General features: G+C 40.7%; 1 long non-coding RNA gene across 1 annotated transcript; it reads right to left on the bottom strand.

Annotated features, from left to right (window-relative positions):
- Nucleotides 1–435: 435 nt before the first annotated feature.
- On the bottom strand, nt 436–1542 carry LOC149917122 (uncharacterized). Its single transcript, XR_016468613.1, has 3 exons — nt 1500–1542; nt 671–751; nt 436–510 (listed from the first exon to the last, which is right to left on the bottom strand). It is a non-coding gene; the product is annotated as an uncharacterized LOC149917122 (long non-coding RNA).
- Between the last annotated feature and the right edge of the window lie 12144 nt (nt 1543–13686).

Raw genomic sequence — 13686 nt, 5'->3', positions numbered from 1 at the left:
ATACCAAGACTCTTGCATAAACTACATCTATGCGCAACTTATGGCAACTGCAGGAGACTGATGGCAATTTTTATTCTCTACCAAATGTACCTCACCTCTTTTTAATGGTAATATATTTCCTCAAAGTGAATCTCTTCAGGCAGACAGAGGAAAAACTATAGAGACCCCACACAAATAGCTCCTTTGATATTCTTTCTGATAAGGCCACCCTTTTAGAGAACAATAACTGAGTTGGCCGCACATTGTGACACCCATGTGTTTGACCATCGAACGCAATGTGTGGCCATTAGAAATAAAAGAAAAATCAATAGGGTTTCATTAAAACAGCAGGCAATCAGGGCTGAGGCACTAGCTTAATTACAGTTTCAGTAGCATTTGCTTTAATTGGAAAGAATAAAAGAAGTGAAGTGGAGTGAATGAAGAAATTAGCATATCTATCACTGTTGTCACATTCTACCGTGGCCTTAAAGCACTGTTTGCTCTTTAGTATCCCTGTTGCTTTGTGAGGCCCTGAAAAAATATGGAAAGGCAATTAGCAAATAATCAGATTGCACCTTTGCAGGACTGTAATTAAACTTCTTTATAATGCTGGGAATGTATTTTTTAATCTTTATTATACACCTCAGATCTCATTTATAACGCCAGTTGCATGTGTGCAGTGCATACATACGTTGGATTTGCAGAAGAGGAAGAGGCTGGGTGCATCCATCCAGTGGAGCACATCACTCCAGTGCTGGCCACCACAGTGACTCTGTCGCAAGGACATGAGCATGAGATACTGTTAAAGTAGCCTTAGAAGATGAAGTTATCAAAGACCTTTCCATTTCTCCTATCCAAGCACCACAGTGCTTTGGCTTTTCCAGGCTACTTGCAAACTCCGTCTTGGTTTTGAACGTTGACTACTTCATATGAAAAGATGGTGTTTAATTTTGGAGAAAGGATCAAAACATTTAATTTGTCAGCTTATTGGTTTGTTTTTTTTAGCTTCACACCTCACAACACCACACATTTCTTGGAGATGCATCATATTTTTCTAACACTCAAATTTTCTTAAAGGATTACTTGAAGTATGAGGGCCTGAAATGCCTGTGCAAAGCTCATGTTTGGCTACCATTGCACAAGGACACACTGAGATCAGGGTTAGGATTAGAGTTTGTAAAGGGAAGTGAGCTCCTCAAAAACTCAGGAAGGTACTCAGAAGAATTCTCAGGATCACGCTCTCAGCAGTGGATGTTACCAAAGCCAAATTAGAAATTGGTGTAAACGAAGCACAGGTAGTGCATAGGCCTCAGTCACTTTGAAAAAAACAAAGCTGCAAACTTGCTTATGAAAGCACTGTGCAGCCCCTATTTTCATCTCCCTTTCATGGTGTTGCAATTGAAAAGATTAACACAGTGGAAGGGCAATACAGGAGTGTAACAGCAAAGGGACCAGCACAGGATGGTATTTCAAAGGGGGAAGGTAAAAAAAAAAAAAAAAAAAAAAAAGAAAGTGCTCACGTGTCTCTGAAGATCTAGGCTCACAGGAAAGATTCAACAAAGGATGGATCTCCAACCAGAGATCTTTCCCAAGTGGCAGTCAGCCCTTAAATGGGGTCTAAGAGAGATGCAGCCAGGCTCCATCCCTTCTGGTCACACAGCTGAATTGCCTTCACCTGTGCTCCCAGGGCTGACCAAGTCCTTTCCCCAGGTGTTCAATCAGTGGTTCAGGCTGTGACTCAGCAGTTACCATACACGTGGCCTCACCTTAATGTATCAATTCAAAGGAGCTGTAAAAAGGGGAAGGATATGTAATAAAATTCTCACTTCTGGTCTTCCAAATGGATAAGCATCCCTGCATTTCATAACAGAAATCCTGCAGCTCCCCAAAACTCAGTATTGTTTGCCCCCAACTTGGGGAGAAACGTTTCCATCCCAAAGTCAGTGGAAGAGCAGCTGAGGGATGTTTCTCCCCCCAGGATTGCCAGTGGATGGCCCAGGAGCTCCCAAACACCACAGATGGTAAAATGAGCACTGATTCCTACAAAGGACCTGGACGGAAGGCATTGTACAGAGAGAAATGTTTTGATAAATTACTACAAACAAAAGTGAATGGAATTAATTGCAGGTTTCATACTGTTTTAAGCATTGTCGGATAAAACGTCCTTTTATACAGCTACGATTGAATTAACTTCCTGAGGTTACTGCAAATGCCTTTTGGCCAAAGGATTCTTGAAGGGCAGAGTTATATTTGTGGAGTGAAAACCCAATTTGAGGAGGAACTTCCACAGACACAAACAAATGCCTCAAACGGGCTTGGCAGTACGTGATAACTCTATTTGTAATTAAAGGTTAAAGTATACTTAAACCAGTTTGGCAGTTAAAAACAATTTTAATTGAAAATATACATTTGTAATTGCAAATGGAAAGATTTCCTGTAATAGCAGTAACAGACCCATTTTCTAATAAGATGAACAATACAGTTGATGACCGAAGCATCTGTATATAGTTACATACAGCATTTCTGTACTGCAGGCTGCCAATTTATTTCAGCAGTGAAAAGCTTGATTTATTGTTTGTAGCATTACCATCTGTTGTAGTTATTACAGAAATTATATATAAACCAGTTAGTAAACACTTTGCCCCATTGTCTGTTGTTTTGATAATCACCCATAATAACATCTAGCATCAATATGGTCTTTAAACCCGATTTGGGAGTTAATGGAATAAGAGGAGGCAGTCAGTATATGCACCAGGGTAATGTCATTAGGAATGTTTGTGAAGAACAAATTAAATCAGTTGTAAATTGTGCTCTCAAGTCAGCCAGAAAACCAGTCTTGTTCAGGAGAAGGGATTTATATTTTAACCTCGTGCAGAAAATGTACTTAAGCAGATTAAAATAAAATAGGGACTTCGTCGATGGATGTAAATGGTAATTGCTGGAGCTCTAATGGCTTCCTGTTGGCTATGTCATGCAGTGGGCACAGCTATTTTAAAGTTAACCAGTGCTTGAGGTCATACTTTTACAGATTCAGTCATTAAACAGGACTAGGCATGTCACTAAATGGCTGATTATTCAAATGATGAGCCTGCTCAGAAGTTACCCGTGTCATACGATGGACAGAGGACTACAAAAAATAAAAAATTAAAATGAAGGCAGAGTTGAAATAAAATAAAGATGAAATGAATTCAAGTATAAGTCAATAGAAGCATCTGTTTGGGGTCTCATTTGTTTTGGATGGCAGATTCTGCTTTATATCAGCGCGTAGCGGTTGGTTGAATTATTCACGCCGGGCTTTTCCTTGTGTACAAATAGTTCTCTGTACCAGACGTGCCGTCTCTCAATAAATTATCATACACTGAAGTATTATCTCTGTGAGAAAAGGTACGGTTTGTAGGTATATGAGAAATAGATGTATTGTGTACCGGTGCCATTTATTACGTGCCTGTGACCATTTCACTTGCCCACCTACATGCCAGGAGTGCAATGTTATTTCAGTGCCGTTTTAGTGATATACTGAAAAGTCAAATACAGAGTTTCTGAAGACTCTGGCTGCACCAACCTATTCTTCCAAAACAAAATATCACTTCTCGCAGCTTCTCTTTTTTTATTTGCACCGAAGATGATCAATTGCTGTTCCTGAAGGCCTTGTTTATGAGTGAAATATGAAAGGCGTATTCTGAGTTCCGTCTGAATTAGTAAAAATGACACATATCAAGCTGAAAATAATGGCTTTCATAGATTGACAGGTAAGAAATAGCTGGGAAATATTTAAGACACAAACAATATCTTCACATGGCTGTTACTTGCAGATCTAATTCTTTGACAGGGCACGTGAGCCAAGGAACATGGCCAAAGACGTGGAGAAGAGAGAGCTTGCTCATCACCAGGGCTCCAAGTCTGAGGGTCTGGGGAGGAACTGTGGGGAGCACCAACTGAAAGTGGAGGGAAGGAAGAACCTGTCATGCAGATGGGGATTAGAAGGCAAAAGGAACCTGGGGAAAAAAAAAAAAAAAATGAAAAAAATGAAAAAAATGAAAAAAAAAAAAACAATGGAGAGCGTTTGGAATATTTTCTGTATTAAACAACTTGAAGGAGAGAGTATTTTTCATAAACTAATACAATTATTTTAATTAAAAGTCCTTAAAATATTAATGGAAGGCATCTGAAGGCAGCGTTAATTATAGCTGTGCCACTCTCACAGCTGTAGTTAGGGCTCTGTCAGAATTCCCATTATGAATGCTGGTTTTTTGAGAGGTAATAACTCAGACCAAATTTCCTAATGGGTAAAATTTTATTTATGAAGTTCTCAGCACGGGCACAATTTTTTGTTTCCCACATTTCTTAATTGATTTCTGGTTACAGAAAGACGGCGGTTTCGAACACTTGGATGTCTGTCTAACAGGGCTGAGGTTCCTACAGCTTCAGGGCAGCCAACTTTGTAATGTGAGGAGACTGGACGTCAGTGCTTGTGCCAATGTGAAGGCAGGCAGATGAAGGGGAACATTTTTGCTGCAGCCAGGGGCTGTATTCAGGTGCCTTCAGGACTGATCTGAGAAGTCTAGCAATAAGTAGTGGGGTGAAACCACCAGGACTTGCTTTCCATGGGGCTGTGTTGCTGCACAGGGTTTATTTGGCTCTCAACCAAACCCGTGGGCCATCCAGCAGCCTTTGCACTGACGAACACGGGGATAGTTCACTCCACTGAGAAATAAAGTGTGAGCACAGAGGGACTCTATAGCAGACTCTATAAGCACAAACACAAATCCCAGGAGCCAATTATACCTTTTATCATTTTCATTAATACATTTATTGATTTCTTCTTAGGAATATAAAATGAAAGAACTTAACAAAGAACGTCGTGCATCTATGGAGCAGAAATTCTCGGTACATAGCTGTAAATGTTACAGACAAACCACGATGCACTTTTTTTTTTGTTGTTTTCAATGTCACATAACTTTCACCCACTTCAAAAGACGAAGGAGCTTTGTTATTTTCCCATTAAAATTATAAAATACAAATCTATGTCACTTTGACCACAAAATCTGCTGATCAACGTCAGAGCCCTTCCCCTTGCATAAACTCGGCCATTAAACCACTTTCGGTCTGGTGAGGGATCTGGCTTCTATATGCCATATTAGTGTGAAAATTACCCTAAGTACGAATGCAACATCATTGCTTGCAGGCTAATGGCTGATACTGTATGCACTAGGAAAAAAAAAAAAAAAAAATCATTGCCTGCATGTTTACTATGCTGTTCGTGTTAGTTCTGCTGGCTGCTTTTCATAGCATATTACAGCCGCTGAGGAAGAGGGGCAAACCAGGGAAAATGCAAGTCGTTTCATTGGAGACATCATCCTATACCCACGCAATACCAATACCTTGCACTTTGGAAAGATATCTGCCAGTAGGTAGAAATGCATTCCTTTCTCACCGCTCCATAGGATTATTTGGAAACCATCTAATGAAGTATTGCACTATGCTAGTAGCAGAACGTTTTTTTTCACCTGCTGGGTAGTTGTTCAACTCAACATACTTAAAGAGACAGGCTACCATGAGCACACAAAGACACAGCTCTGAATAGGCTACGGGTGATTTTTTTAAACAATATCTATCCTAGCATTATGCAGTCACGGTGGTTATTACAAAGTAAAGCACAGACACTCCACAAGTTTGAAATGTGAGTGTCGTAATAAGAAAAAATTACATTTGTTTCATTTTCTGTCCTTGTTACTTTCTTCCTTGTGATAATAGATTCAGATTTTGTGCCATTATCTGGTCTTATTAAAGGAAAGTGGTATCAAATTTAATACTTCCTATATAAAGTAAGAGAGCACCTGCTCATAAAATGTATTTTCCATGCACTTCGCAAAATACAGGGAAATTAACAAAATGGCTCTACTATATTAGAACAAGGGCACAACTGTTACTATCTGTATAAGATTGATTTTGATGAAGATTATAGGAATGGTATTTGTCTGACAATGCCAAGCACTCAAAATTTATCCTTTTTGTGTTTTTTTATTCCAAATTGTTCATTCTTTAGTGACATTGCAAGAACTATTTTTCTAAATTATAGCTTTTTTAATATAGGTTTTAGAAAGAACATCTATGTCAGATTTTTTTTTTCATATATAATTTCCAGGACTACATTATCACATCGACAGGATGTACAAGCCTAAACCCTTAATGTGTGTGAAGATACAGTCCTTATTGGATAAAACACATACTAACCTGGAAAATGGGCCATGTATCATCAAATCAAAATCCACATTATGCATGAGACACCCCAGTTTGGAACAAGGCCATCAGCTAGAGCAAAATAGAACCAGGCAACAGGAACATTTTAGCCAAGCCAGGATTCCATCTTTTTCTCTCAAAAGCCACTTGCAGACCTGTGCTAATCAGATCTTCAGTTGTGCAAAGGCCAGGCTTAGCAACCAGCCTCTCCAGATCAAAATAGGATTGAATGTTTGCTTCTGACCACAGTAAAGTAGCAGGGCAGCCCACCACTCACTTCCCTTGCTTCCCAAATGGCATCCGGCACAAATCCACCTAGCTTCCTCTTGGGCATGAGTAGACAATTTGCACTTAGCCTGACCGAGATGTTTTCTGGCAGCTCAGGTTGGATATTAGGAAAAACTTCTTTAAATGAGTGCTGAGGCAGCAGGGAGGTGGTGGAGTCCCTGTCCCTGGAGGTACTCCAGCACTGTGGAGATGTGGCACTGAGGGATGTGGGCAGTGGGCATGGTAGGGGTGAGCTGGGGTTGGCCTTGGGGATCTGAGAAAGCTTTTCCAACCCGAAAGATTCTATGACTGTATGAGATCAGAAGCCACTTACACCACTTGAAGCCCTCAGGAAGTTTCTTCTCACTTGGAAGATTCAGTGATTCCTCTGTTCCTCATAGGAATGGAACAATGAAAGAACCAGCACTGGAGATCAGTACCTCATGGAGGACTGCAGGGAAAGAAGGGAAAGAGCGAGAGCAAATTGGGAGAGGAGAGGTGGTGAAGCATACACAAAATCTCCCTTTGGATAGGTGATCTAAGAACAAGTTTCTGACAGTACTTCTGCATCTGGCTCATAAAGCTAAAAGATTTTATATCACGGCACGAAGCTTTCAGCCATCTGTTCCCACCTAAAAAAAAAAAAAAACTGGAAGAGTACATAGCATCGCTGTAGCCCTCAACTGTTCCACTATACCTGATCCAAGCAATGGCTGTCCAACCAAAGAGGAGCACTGTTTATTGACATCCATGATGCCATGCCCTGCCTGGCTTTGCTGTTCAGTAACGCCAGGCTCCACGGTTCAGGGCAACAGAGTGCAATGCATACTGCATTTCATTGGTGATTGAAATAGAGAAAAATGGCTTCTTTTGAATTAGCTGGTCCTGGCAGGTTGCAGGCAGCCAGGCTTGAAGGAAAAGATAAAGTGAATACTCCTTGGACCACATCACTCTTTTAAATATAGCACACCATTAAGTCCAGCTTGGTTTTACATTCTTGCAACATGACTCTTGTTTCAGTTATTTACTTCTGTTCCCACATAAACGTGGGAATTCATAATCCATGGATGCCGCCTATCCATTGTACTGTACTGCAACAGCATGTGCTGAACTCTTGAACTGTAAAATATATTGATTATTGTTTCCTTTTGTAATTTTTATTTACTCAGAGGAAGATTGCTCTTTATTACTCTTCTCAGCATTTCCTTTTTATATATATTGTTTCTACTTCAAGGCCCAGATTCTGGTTCACACTGCAGTGCTTCCATGCAGACAGAACAATAATGCTGTCTGAGCTGAAGTAACTCAACCTCTAACTGCAAATGCTTGTAAGGAAGAGTAAACATATGCAGGATGTCTGTTACTTGTGACTGCAAATGACTGTAGGTGTCATCCAACAGGAAGCAAAGGGGGTGGAAAAGAACTGGACATATTCAGAGTAGGGTATTTGTCTTATTTGCAATAGCAGCTTTGTCAACTGCTCTATAAGGGAGCTTCAGAATTGTCTTAAATAAATAGAACACTTCCAGGATATTGCTGCAAAGAAAAGGGAGAAATCTGCAAGCCATTGACTATTTAATCTGATTTACTAAAGCCCCATGCACTGAACTGGAGCTACAGACAAACTGGTGAGGCTTAAACAGTTACTGCTGTGCCAAAACTTGTTTTTGACTCCATTAGCCAGGATAAGCTGGACGTGCTGGCACTTACAGCTTTGGAGTGGAGTTGCACCCATCCATGCTGTCTTTGTTAAAATGTCAATTAGTGACACCAGGTGATACCAATTTCAGAGGAAATAAAAGCCTTAACATGCTAAAGGATAATTTAATTATTACAAACATGGAGAAATATTTAAGGAAATGTAACTAGATACACCTGTGACTTCATGGCCAGTCTGACTGTGGCACTGATTTTGGTATCTACAAACTGTAGATGACAAACAGTATCTACAGCATCACCAAAAGCTGCCCTGGGACCTGGTGATGTAGCTGCTCACCAAGAACATAAAGCCAGACCAAGCAAAACCCACAGATAGATTATGCAGTTCATCTGGATTTGCTCCACTAGTAAATATTTTGGGATTAGTTTTCTCTGACTCAAAAGCAGTCATGAAAAAAAGACTGAATTTGCTGTTGGTATTAAATAAGTGTGACTCCTTTGGGAATGACCATAACACATCATTTTTTTCCAAGACTTTAGGTTCTTCCCTTATATCACTAAACACTTATTTACAGAGAGCAATGCAGATTATAGATTCCATACCACTGAGTCAAAAAAATATATCTTTGACAAAATTATGCCTCAGGCATGAATGATAATTCAAGCAAAGAAGCAGAGCATCAGACAACATAAGCGTATCAAGAGCATGAACATGATACAGTTGGACCAGTGAGAAACAGGGAAAACAAGAACTTGATTTGATGATAGATCACCTGCTCTAAAAACAAAACAGTCAACTCTTTGCGCCCTTACTCGATTCCAGATTAATTTAGTTTTTTGTCATCAACCAGGTCCATGTGAATAACGGGGATGCCGACTTGGATCACAGAAGGAGTCGAATCAACTGCACATCGAGCCAAATTGACTTGTAACCAGGCCATGAATTTAAACAAAGGAAAAAGGATGGTCCTTGAAATGCAAACACATGCTGTATTTTATAGGATCATTCACAGTTACTACCTTTAATTAATGCTCCAGTTCCGTTTTTGACCAATAGGATTACAAATCTGGCAGACCTCACAGTCATGGCCATATGAAGCAACCTAGCTGCTGGCCAGGTTTTTGTCTGGGATAAACAACTGCGCCTGTCTGTCTGCCAAGAGCCATTTACTCACACCCATTCACATCTACACAACCAGCCACAAACGTTGTCTCAACACTCAGGGCAAACCAGATTTAGAAATTGACTGTCTGGAGAACTAATCCCGAGCAGCTCTTGCAGAACAGCCAATTCTCCAGGGTTCTCCTCCACACCACGCCAGTCTCTCCTTCCAGCTCCTCCTGGGAGCACACGATGCTACGTTGCAAGAAGAGGCTCTGAGCGAAGTGTTGAAGTACAGAACCTGGGAGTTACTGAGGAATCATTACCACACATGAAATTCAAACCCCACCCTTTGCACATGCCAGCTCTTGTTATTAAAAAAAAAAATTAAATTAAAAAAAAAAATTTAAAAATGCATTATTCCCTAACAAGGAGCTCAATTTGCTTTGCATGGAGTTTTGACAGATTTTAAGAGCCATATTTTCCAAGCCATTGGTTCATTTTCTTTTTCTTTTTCAAGGCAAATAAGTAGTCTAAGAGCAAACAGAGATGGTCTCCACTGCTTACCCTTTGAGTTGATCCACAGCCATGTAGCTGTGTCAGCATACAGCTTCCTCCAGTTGTTGTGCCCAGACAGCAGTTCAGGTGGACTTAGCTGATATATGTGTGGTGCCTAAGGCTGGGCTTTCAGTTCCTGTCCATATTTTCCATATGCAGTCCTCCTTTTATGTCCAAAGAGACCCACACCAAATGGCTGCAGAATAGTATATGGTCTACAGATGTGAGATGAAATGGTTGCCCTGCCACTGAGTGTCTTCTCTTTTGGCTTCACTTCAGATTTGCTTCCAGTTCCTCTCTGGGAACAGATTATGGGATTTCCCAGGTTACAGGGATTTGATGCCACAAGATTTGCCATCCTTTGAATTCCTGCAGCATAAGGAAGCCTTTCCAGTGGACTGTGAGAATCTTCTGTGGGCAATGAACAAATCTACAGCCCTGTCAGTTGTTATTCCCAGCACTGGGCCCACTGGAATTGCAACAGCCCCTAATGACATAGAGGTGCAGCAGAACTCATCTGTGCTCTGCACTTAATTTCCAACCTTCAGAATCTCACAGGAGCCAAAGAGAATCAGACACCTTCATCACAGTGAAAGGGAGGATAAAGACCAGGAAAAGCCATAATGTTTCCACTGCCAGATTTATGGAAAGAAAATAGCACATGACCTTTATGATTCTGTCATTACGAACCACTTTTCAGGACAACTTCAAGAGAATATCTGAACAGTTCTTTGCTTTTCTACCTGAGAATGAAACAGTACCATATTTCTAGTCTTCAAAGTAGGTGAGTAAAGTAAATTCACTTTACCCAAAGGCTATCGAGCAGGACATAACCACGCTGCCTGCAACTAAATGAGCCCTCCAAGTAAAATGATTGCTCCTTGTACTGATGGATCACACCACCAGATTTGCCATTTGGCATTCAATATTTGGATGTAAGGTTTTAGCTGCGGTCTTATGAAACAGAGATTTTTTCCCCATCAAAAGCAACCTCGGAATAATTGGGGAAAAAATGCTATAAAAGAGCAAATAAAGAAAGGGGCTGATGGAAAAGTGAAACATCTTTCTGGCATAAATCTCAGCACCCAGCACAGCAGCTGGCTGTTATGATGATGGAAGCACTTTGGGAAGGATTTGAAATTACTGAAAGATTTCAAATAATTGGAATAATTGGAAAGACTGAAATAGTTATGCATGAATTCCTAATGGCATGAGAGGTGGTAACTTTTCCTGCCACTCCTCCATGCAAATTCATCCTCCAAGTGCCAAACCTACAAAGTGAGGCTGTTACCTGAGATCAGGATGAGAAGGAAACCCAGATTCAGTCTGATTCCAGGCTACAGGGTATGAACAGCGTTTACATCCTGCCCTCTGCCAGTCTGGATGAACTGAGTTCATGCTCAGAATGACATCTGATCCTGACTTGGATCCATTGGTAAATTCTTGCAGTGGGCAGCCAATATATTTATGTGTGCATGACTTCAAGAAAACTACGTGTCCTCAAAAATAATCCCCAAACCACCTCAAAAAAAAAAGGGACAAAGACACAGAAGTGAGATGACTAAGGAAGGCTGGGAGGAAGGGACAAGCTTTGTGTTTCTGCTCCTACTCGTACAGGTATAAACCACCCTGCTGCTGAATTCCTTCTGGTTTTCACAGCTCCAGGGCTGATATGTATGAAAATATATTGCCTGTAGAGTTCACAACGTGGGTCATTTCCAGGTTGAATGCAATCTGATTTCATACATATTGCTGCAGACTGTAATGTCCCATGAATACGGCTGTACATTTAACAAGGGCAGGTGAGCAGATCAGATGGACTGTTCCATTTAAACTGTCGCACACAGCATTCACATACAGATACGTGCAGAAATATATCCATTGTAGCCAACATCTCTTCAGTGAGGTATACCTATTTATTTTCTCTAATATATTCACTTGAGGAAGAGGCCAATCTATGAAAAACAGCTGCAGTCACAAGTTCAGAAAGAGCATTAGACACTGGAACCGGCTGCCCAGAAAGGTTGTGGATGCCCTCACCAGGGAGATGTTCAAGATCAGGCTGGATGGGGCTTTGAGCAATCTGCTCTAGAGGGCAGTATCCCTGCCTATAGCAGGGAGTTGGAACTAGATGATCTTAAAGCTCTCTTCCAACCCAAACCATTCTATGATGCTATGATTCCTAATGGAATTGAATGTTTCAGGGCTAGTTTTATCCAAAGCTTTCTGCACTTTGTGTCTCCAAGACCCTTGTCTGCTTGGCTTGTCTGTGCATAGGTGAGGGACAAAGAACCTTTTAGAAGGGTCAGTTGATACTGCTTACCTCAACTAGCTACAGGAAAGTCAAGCAGTCATAAGGGTCTGGGCTCAGAGGGCTGTTGCTGATTCCCTGCTCCAGGCTGGATCTCTGTTCCATCAGCAAAGTTGCTTCTCCCGTGTCTTCTCACAACTTTTCCATTCATTCAATCTTTTCCTTTCTCAATTCTGCAGTACACAGGAGAGGAGCATACAGATCAGTGCAGTAAGCTGTTTTCTAGCCCCACTATTTGTGTACCTTTCCTGTACAACCCCTGCAGCTGCTGAGCCCTCCTGGCAGCCCCCATCCCTAAGCACCCAACACACTCCCAATGCAGCATCCCGTGATGCTCACGGACCAATAGTTTTGTTATTTTAATTTGCTCAGTGACAGTTTTCAGAGACCATACACCAGAAAATATCTCTTTCTGCAATAGTTGGAAGAGTCAAAAGTGAAAACCTTTTCAATTTTCACAACCTTGCCTCTGTGGCAGGCTAAGTCATTTCAGAGCCTTCCTGGGCAATTTGTCTGGGATCAGGCTATTTCCCGAAGCATTCAGAAAAATCAACTTTTTTTCTTTTTTTTTTCCAGCAACTTCACAAACAACATGAAAAAAAGCCACCTGAAAAACAGGCACATCACTAATGCTAAAGAACCTGCAGGAGAGAGAAGACAAAGTGGAAAATGGCAAAAATGAAAATATGTGCAATCTTCTCAGCGACAGTTATTCCCTCATCTTTACTACTCTCTTTGTCTCAGTCTTTAAAGCTCTCGTACCTTTGATTTTGCAACACTGAGAATTTGTTTGGGTTTAATTTTAGTATCAGAGCAGTATGTGGTTTATTGAAATACTTGGTGGGTATGGCAGTGATGGGTCGATGGTTGGACTTGATGATGTTAGCAGCCTCGTCCAACATTAATGATTCTGTGATTCAGTGAATATGGTTGCCAAGAAGAAAAAATACAGTGATTTGGGCAAATGATTAAAGACCTAAATCTAGAGTGCTTGCTCGTATTTGGGGCAATGCCCCAATTTGTTTTTCACCTCTTCCTGAAGGAACAAACGGATACTGTGTCATCAACAATTTCCAAGCCAACCAACGTCATCGTGAAGCCAAAAGGAAGCACTGTGCAAAACTACCCATGCTTCACCAGCAAACCCTTCCCTCAGTTTCACTCACAAGGAACTTTAAGAAGAAACTTAACTTTTCCAAACAAAAATAATTTCATCATTTTGTGTGGCATTAACACCCTGCTATTTCTATATGTTATCTATATTTTTCTTGTTGACATTCAACCAATTCAGAGCTAAAAATCCATCCTGCACTTTTTCTGGGGTCGTAAATCATAAAAAGGTTATATTTTATGAAAGTTGAAGCTGAGAAGTAAACAGCATATTTGTATCAAAAGAGTTTCATCTATTAAGCAGCAATGACAGGGCCCTCTGGGCCAAAATCTAGTTTTCTTACTTAAAAAGCTTAGTTCTTTTGTAGACTCCTGCAGGGACCTATAACAGTTGGAATTGGGTTTTTTATGCCTTTGAGGCCTCCAAATGAATGTTACAGTTTTCCATTATTTTCTTTTT

Source organism: Phasianus colchicus, chromosome 8 (assembly GCF_987193195.1).
Source record: "Phasianus colchicus chromosome 8, bPhaCol1.hap1.1, whole genome shotgun sequence".
NCBI lineage: Eukaryota > Metazoa > Chordata > Aves > Galliformes > Phasianidae > Phasianus > Phasianus colchicus.
Note: the sequence above shows the minus strand (reverse complement) of the source record. Positions and strands in the feature narration are given on the sequence as shown.